The sequence below is a fragment of the Dipodomys merriami genome, unplaced genomic scaffold (assembly GCF_024711535.1).
Source record: "Dipodomys merriami isolate MVZ:Mamm:240054 unplaced genomic scaffold, mDipMer1.0.p SCAF_47, whole genome shotgun sequence".
Classification (NCBI taxonomy): Eukaryota; Metazoa; Chordata; class Mammalia; order Rodentia; family Heteromyidae; genus Dipodomys; species Dipodomys merriami.
This window is the reverse complement of record NW_027206035.1, coordinates 11,959,272-11,966,943: the sequence shown is the minus strand read 5'-3', so window position 1 is coordinate 11,966,943 and position 7,672 is coordinate 11,959,272.

Sequence of the window (7,672 nt, the reverse complement as noted above, 5' to 3'; positions counted from 1 at the left end):
CTGGTCTGCGAACTACAGGATGAAGATGGCTGCTCCTTATCGGTTCTTGCTGGTGTTGAGTGGAATCCGCTCGCCGGCCACATCTGGCTCTTTCATCCCGGACTGTCTCTCTTTCAGGTATGGCGGTAGGGCCACCGCCACAGCGGAAGCAGCGGCCACTGCTGGCAAGAGCTCAGATCTGTCTCCTTGCCTGGATTTTCCCTCTCTGGCCTAACTCTCTGTCCTGTGAAGGCACACTTGGTGTGATTCTCTGGCTTAGGACTGTTCACTGGTACTCTAAAACTGCTTTCTATGCGAGAGCTTGTTGAGCCTCGAGCTTCTCCTCTGCCATCTTCCAGGAACTCCTTTGAATGCCAGTTTCTGTTACCTGCTGTTGCTGTAGGCTGTCTAGAAGGAAAAGGGGAGAGCTGACTTTGGAACCCTTTGATTGGGACAAATTAAATACCATGTTCTCCAGGGTTTTATCTTGAAGCTGGCAATTTCCACTAACACCTGGGATTATGGGTCAAATTAGACGGACCATTTCAGCCACCAACAATGACGTTCAATGCACCACAGGCAGAGTTCCCTAGCCAGATGGTCTCCTGCTATGAACATCATGCCTTGACTGCCTTTCTCTGGCAGCTGTTGATTCTATTCTTGCTCTCTCTAGGGTGACCACCACAGTTGAGGACATCGGGGGGAGCAGAGATTGTGATCTCACCATCCCCAGCCTGCCAACTGTGACCAGAGATGATTCCCAGCATCTGCACTGGACTCTTCGAGATTCAGAAACCCGGGATCCTTTCTCTGCAACAAGAATCTTGAGGGCTGGATATGATAGAACATCCTGGCTAGCCACAGGGGGAGAAGAGGAGGCCCCTTCAACCAGGCCTTCAGCTCAAGGCAACCTCGTTCACACCTGTGTGGGGTATTGAGTGCCACAGAGATGGTCAGCCGCTGGACAGAGATCTTTGAGAAGATAGGCATCCCAGAGGCCCCGGAATCCAGCAAGTACATCATGGCTCACTTCCTCGGAGCCAAAACAGTTAAGTGCAGTGGCACCAGGAGGGTGGGAAGAGGGAGGACAGAGAACTGTGGGAGAGCTAAATCAGGCTTCCCCCCCAGGATGCTTACCTGTATCAGATGGGACTTTTCTGTAGTATTGTCGTAGGAAGATGCTCATTTGTTTATCCAAAAAACAGTTACAGTGTGATCCAGGCTCCGGGGGGTCCATAGACAATGAAAGTTCCAGTGCTGGTTCCACAGTACATGAAGAAACCTTGGTTTGAGCTGGATGCTGATGCTTCATACCTGTCATCCTAGCTACTAAGAGGCTGAGATGGGAGGATAGAGGCTTAAGCCTGGGGCAGGAAAGCCTGTAAGACTGTTATGTCCAACTAACTAACAAAATGAAAACAGCAGAAGTGAATGTGTGGCTGAAGCTGTAGTCTGTTGGACTTGAGTAAAAAGGCTCAGGCACATCACCCAGGTTCTGAGTTCAAGGCCCAGGAGTGAGAGAAAGAAAGGAAAGAGAGAGAGGAGGGAATTACAGAGAGAGAAAAGGAATAAAGGAAGGAAGATGGAAGAACATGCCAGCCTTGGTTTGGAGTACCTGGATCAAGGAGCCAACCATTCACATCTCTTTGGGGAAAGTTTCAGAGCATAAAGGCAGTATGTAGGAACAAGCCACAGACCCCTCAGCAACTTCATGACATCCAGAAGCCTGATGGTCACTGACTGCAGAGAGAAGCAGCCTCGAGTAGACCCTTGGGCTCAGGGTTGGTCATCAGGTTTCAATCATCTCCGGCCCCAAGGAGTTTATTTTCTGGTCAGATAAGAAGGAAATGTCTAAGGGCTAGGGAGGTGTTGGGGTGATGGAGTGTCAAGAGGGGGGAGCAAGGGATAAAAAGGAAGATGAAGAGGGAGGATGATCCCTGTTCAGGTGTGTCAGGACCTCGCCTGTCAACCTAGACCATCACTGATAGAGCTTTTAACCCAGCCACATTGCAATTAAATGTCCTGGTGCTCGTTGACCACCTGGCTATCATCCACCGCAGGATGTCTGTGCAGTACGACTTTGGGGACTGGGATTTCCACGCTCAATCTGAAGGTCAGATCCCTGGTGTTCATTTCTTGACCACAGAAAGAGCTAAGCATGCCTCTGGCACAGGACAGACAGGGAATGAGGGCGTGAGTCGGGTTCAGTGGTGCCCCAAGTCTTCCTCGAGTGGGCGTTAGGACCCTGTGATTGCCATTCTCAGATGCAGAGGTGGGTGTCTATGCTGGCTCAGCCTTTAGTCTAGATGGCATATCTGGGACTCAGAGAGGGCCAACTGAAGGTGGGGAAAGGTTGGGTAGAGGCTGGTGGGAAAACTAGAGGCACTAGGCTCTGAGCATTGTTGTTTCTTTGAGGATACTCACCACCTAGGAATATTCCTGGGATGGATAAGCCCTTTGCTCCTTTCCAAGAGAGGGACCCTTGGCCCAGAAATACTTTCGTTCCCACATCTTGTGGTTGGATAACTAGAAATCACCTCACTGCTCAGTATTGAGGCAGTACAGTGAGAGATCCTAAGTCTTTGAGAAGGTCAGGGGATCCTCAGTATGAGATGGTACTTGAATGTCCTAACTAGGTGCATGGTCAGTCCCATCTAAGACTGTCATGATGTAGGACATAGAATCTAAAGAATCAGAGCATGATGGGGCCTGTTCTGGGGTCTTGAGTATTATACGTTAACTTCGAGCTCCCATGTTCCCAAATGCTTCTCTTTCTTGGGTGGGTAGAAAAAGCATGAATGGACCGCAGCCAGGGGCCATACCTGAGCGCTCACACAGAGAGTCCGGGACGAAGGAGCCAGACGCAGCGGACGAGTGGATTCTACTCAACACCAGCAAGAACCAACAAAGAGCAGACATCTTCATCCTGCAGCTTGCAGACCAGAGACGACCCAGGATCCAAGACTCGGCGTGAGTAGAAGCCCGACATCCTCACTCCTTCTCAGGGAGCAGAGGAGGGAAGGCCACCCCTCCCCCCCCAGCACCGGTGATCTCCATCTTGGATACCGACAAAGCTCGGAGGAGCTGCCAGCTCCAACCCAGGCCTTGGAACAAAACGAGTCATTTAGCAGGTCACAAGAACTTAACGGCAAAGTGACCTGCCAGACTCGGCTCCATCCAGGGAAAAGTCACCCAGCTCAGGCCCCAGCCATTGGAGTGGCTTCCCTCACTGGGTAACCAGAACCAGAGGCTGCCCCTCCCTCTAGCAGCCTCAAAAATCAATTGAAAAATAGAATCCCTGAGAACGGCTCCAGGCTGGGCTCTAGGAGATTTTTTTTTTTGCACAAAACAGCCGCAGGAAAAAGCTACTGATTGTTGAAAGGCCTCAACTCTACCCAGAACCTAGCCTCACCACTGCATCCCCCTCTTTTGTGATTCTCAAAGCAGATCACCCTCCTAGAAAACTAACCTGGGAGGGGGATCTCAAAATCTTGGGTAAAGCAGAGCATTTTTCTGCCTCTTCCAACAAATCGACTTAAGAAACCAATCAAGCCACAGGACCTCAAGCTGACCAGAGACTCCAACAAAAGGCTGGTTACAGACAAAAGGGAGATACAGGATTCTTCCCACCCCTACCCCCCCCCCAAAAAAAATCAAAGGACATTTTTTTCTTTTTTTTTCTTTTTTTTCTTCTTCTATTCTTTTTCTTGTTTGTTTTTGTTTTTTATTACCCTATATATCTATAAATATTTTTTTCTCTTTTAAAACTTTTATTAATCTTTAATTTTTGCCTCTTCTGAAAAAATAATTGATTTCCAGTAACTTTTTTTTCTCCTCTTATAATTTTTATTTTAGGAATATGTGAATGAGCGTTTTCCTTTCTTTTCTTATATTCTTTCTCGTTTTCTTTCTTTCATAATTATCTTTTTGTTTTTTGTCTAGCTCTACTGAACTTCTGATCTTTTCTTCTCCCTTTCCCATCCTTAAAGTTTTTCACATCTCCTTTATGTCCCTCCCTTTCTCACAACATATTCACATTTCTCTCTAAATAGATGGTGTTTTAATCTCTACAATAAAATTAATTTTTATGTTTCTATTTTTTTCTGGTCTCTTTTCATTCCCCTATCCCTCTCTTGTTTTTCTCTCTCTCTCTACTTGCATCCTACCCAACCCATTTCCTGCATCGTGATTAGGACATAGTTAACTCTCCCTGTGCCTCCCCACACCAATCTATTCCTATTTTTTACCCACATCTCTCCCTAATCCTAATAATTTCTGGTTTTCCAAATTCTTTTCTGCGGTTCGAAATCCTTTAAAATATAGTTGTTTGATGTTGAATAGATGTATCTGTTGAACTAGATTGTATCTGTAGACTATTGACTGTACAAATGCAAACTTTGGTTGATGGTTGCCTTAAGATAGTGTTCTAGAACAAAAATGGTGCTATCTTCATCTCAAATGGACAGAGTAAGCCGGAAAAACACAAGAAAAATGGCAAATTCGGGTATCTCAATTCCCAATCTTGATAATCAGGGGTCAAATCAGATAATGAACAATCCAGAGGAGAGTTCCCAAATAGCTCTACAAACACTGGTGGCAAACATGATAAATGAGAATTTTGACAACTTACAAAGGACTCTGTATGAGCGTGATAGGGAGAGAGAGGAAGCATCCCAGAAGTTTATACAGGAATATCATAAACGTGAGGAAGCTACTCAAAAACTGATACAGGACATGCGTGAACAACTTGACGTGAGCAGGCTGAGAACACTCAAAGAGAACTGCAGAAATCCTTCGAACGTGAAGAAGCTAAACAAAGAGTAATACAGGAATTGAGAGACCAGGTAGAGAACACACAAAGATCACTAAAGGCATCCATAGAATCCATTAACAAAGAGCTGAAGGAAGTCAGGGAGACCACAAAGGGAATGCTGAATGGAACCCAACAGAAGGAATGGGAGTCCAAAGAAACCATATCCAATCAACTAAGTGATTTGAGGACAAACACTGAACACCAAATTAAGGAAGTAAAGAGATTCATACAAGACCTAAAACAGAGCTTCAACAAAGAACTTGAAGCCGTCAAAGCTGACCAATTAGAAGGAAAAGAGATTAAAAACAAAGTAGAGAGTCTTGACAGCAGGTTAGACCATGCAGAAGATCGAATCTCAGGGATTGAAGACAGCCTAGATATTATAGAGAAAAAAACATACAACTATCCAAGACAAGTCCAAGAAATATGATAGATCTATCCACCACCTGGAAGACACCATCAGAAGGCCTAACTTAAGGATAATGGGTCTAGAGGAGCACCTAGAAACAGCAGTTAATGGTCTAGAAAATTTGTTTAACAGGATCCTAGCAGAGAACTTCCCAAACATGCAAAAAGATAGGCCTATTCAGATACAAGAAGCCTTTAGAACCCCAAATAGACCAGACCAGAATAGGACATCCCACCGTCACATTATAATCCACACAGTATCAACTCAGAACAAGGAAAAGACCCTTAAAGCTGTCAGGGAGAAAAGGGTAATCACCTATAAAGGGAAACCAATTAGAATCACCTCAGATTTCTCAGCAGAGACAATCAAAGCAAGAAGACCCTGGAATGACCTATGCCATGCCTTAAAAACAAACAACTATCAACCAAGAATACTGTACCCAGCTAAACTCTCCTTCATAACTGAAGGCCAAATAAAAACCTTCCATAGCAAAGAAAAATTGAAACAATATATCTCCACCAAACCAGCCCTACAAAAGATTCTTAAACATGTCCTACACATAGAAAACCAACAAGACCACAATAAAGGCCAACAAACTGCACCCAAACTGAGAATCCAAGAACCATAGGAAGAACCCAGTTTTCGCAGCCCCCAAGAAGGTAGATAACATGGCAGGAACTCCCAAATACCTCCCAGTCCTATCTCTTAACGTTAACGGACTGAACTCTCCAATTAAGCGACATAGACTGTCTAGTTGGATTAAAAAACAAGACCCTTCTATCTGCTGCCTGTAGGAGTCACATCTTGCCCGTAAAAACAAACACAGTTTCAATGTTAAAGGCTGGAACAAAATCTAACAAGCAAAGGACCCTCATAAACAGGCGGGAGTTGCAATCCTAATATCAGATAAAATAGACTTCAAATTAAAAATCGTGAGAAGAGACAAAGAAGATCGCTACATACTAATTAAAGGATCTCTCCTTCAGGAGGATATTACAATTCTAAATATCTATTCGCCAAACAATGGAGCACCCAAATTTATCCAAGAAACACTACTTTCCCTCAAATCCCACATAGATCCAAAGACATTAATTGTTGGGGATTTTAACACACCACTCTCCCCCACTAGATAGATCAACTTGGCAAAAACTCAACTGAGAAAAAGCCGATCTAAACACCTGCAAAGATCAACTAGATTTAACAGACATCTACGGAATATTTCACCCACCAACATCATAATACACATTTTTCTCAGCATCACATGGAACATTTTCTAAAATACACCACATTTTAGGCCACAAAGCAAACTTGTCCAAATTCAGAAACATTGAAGGTATACCTAGCATTCTCTCTGACCACAAGGGAATAAAATTAGAACTCAACACCAAAAGCCACCAAAGAAAGTCTGGTAACAAATGGAGGCTGAACAACACACTGCTGAATCAGGAGTGGGTCATGGAAGAGATTAGAAAGGAAATTCAAATGTTCATGCTATTCAACAAAAATGAGCACACAAATTACCAGCTCCTCTGGGACATAGCAAAGGAAGTACTCAGAGGCAAGTTTATAGCTCTGAGCTCCTACATCAACAAATTGGAGAGATATGAAACCAACAATTTAATGACACATCTGAAACTCCTTAAAAAAGAGCAGCAAGATAAACCCCAATCCAGTAGATGGAAAGAAATAATCAAAATTAAATCAGAATTAAATGAATTAGAATCCACAAAAACTACAGAAAGAATCAACAAAACAAAGAGTTGGTAGTTCGAAAAAATTAACAAAATTAACAGACCCTTAGCAAATCTTATCAGAAAAAGAAGAGAACACACCCAAATTAATAAACTCATAGATGAGAATGGAAACATCACCATGAAAACAACCAAGATTCAGAACATTTTAAGGGAATACTTCTCAAAACTTTATGCTAATTAGTTTGAGAACTTGACAGAAATGGACATTTTCCTAGCAAATATTGACATGCCAAAACTAAACCAAGATGAGTTAAACCATCTTAACAGGCCAATAACAAGCATTCAAATAGAAACAGCAATAAGAGACCTAACAGCTAAGAAAAGTTCAGGAACAGATGGTTTTATAGCGGAATTCTACAAGGCCTTCAAATAGAGCTCACACCAATACTACTCCAACACTTCAATAAAATTGAAAGAGAAAGTTCACTACCACACACATTCTATGAAGCTATCATAACCCTCATCAAAAAACCAGGCAGGGACTCATCAAAGAAAGAGAACTATAGACCCATTTCTTTGATTAATATTGATGCAAAATTTCTCAACAAAATTTTGGCCAATCGACTCCAACATTTCATCCAAAAACTCATACACCACGATCAAACAGGATTCATTTCAGGGATGCACAGCTGGTTCAATATACACAAATCAATTAATATTATTCAACATATCAACAGGAGCAAGGATAAGAACCACATGCTTATCTCAATAGATAAA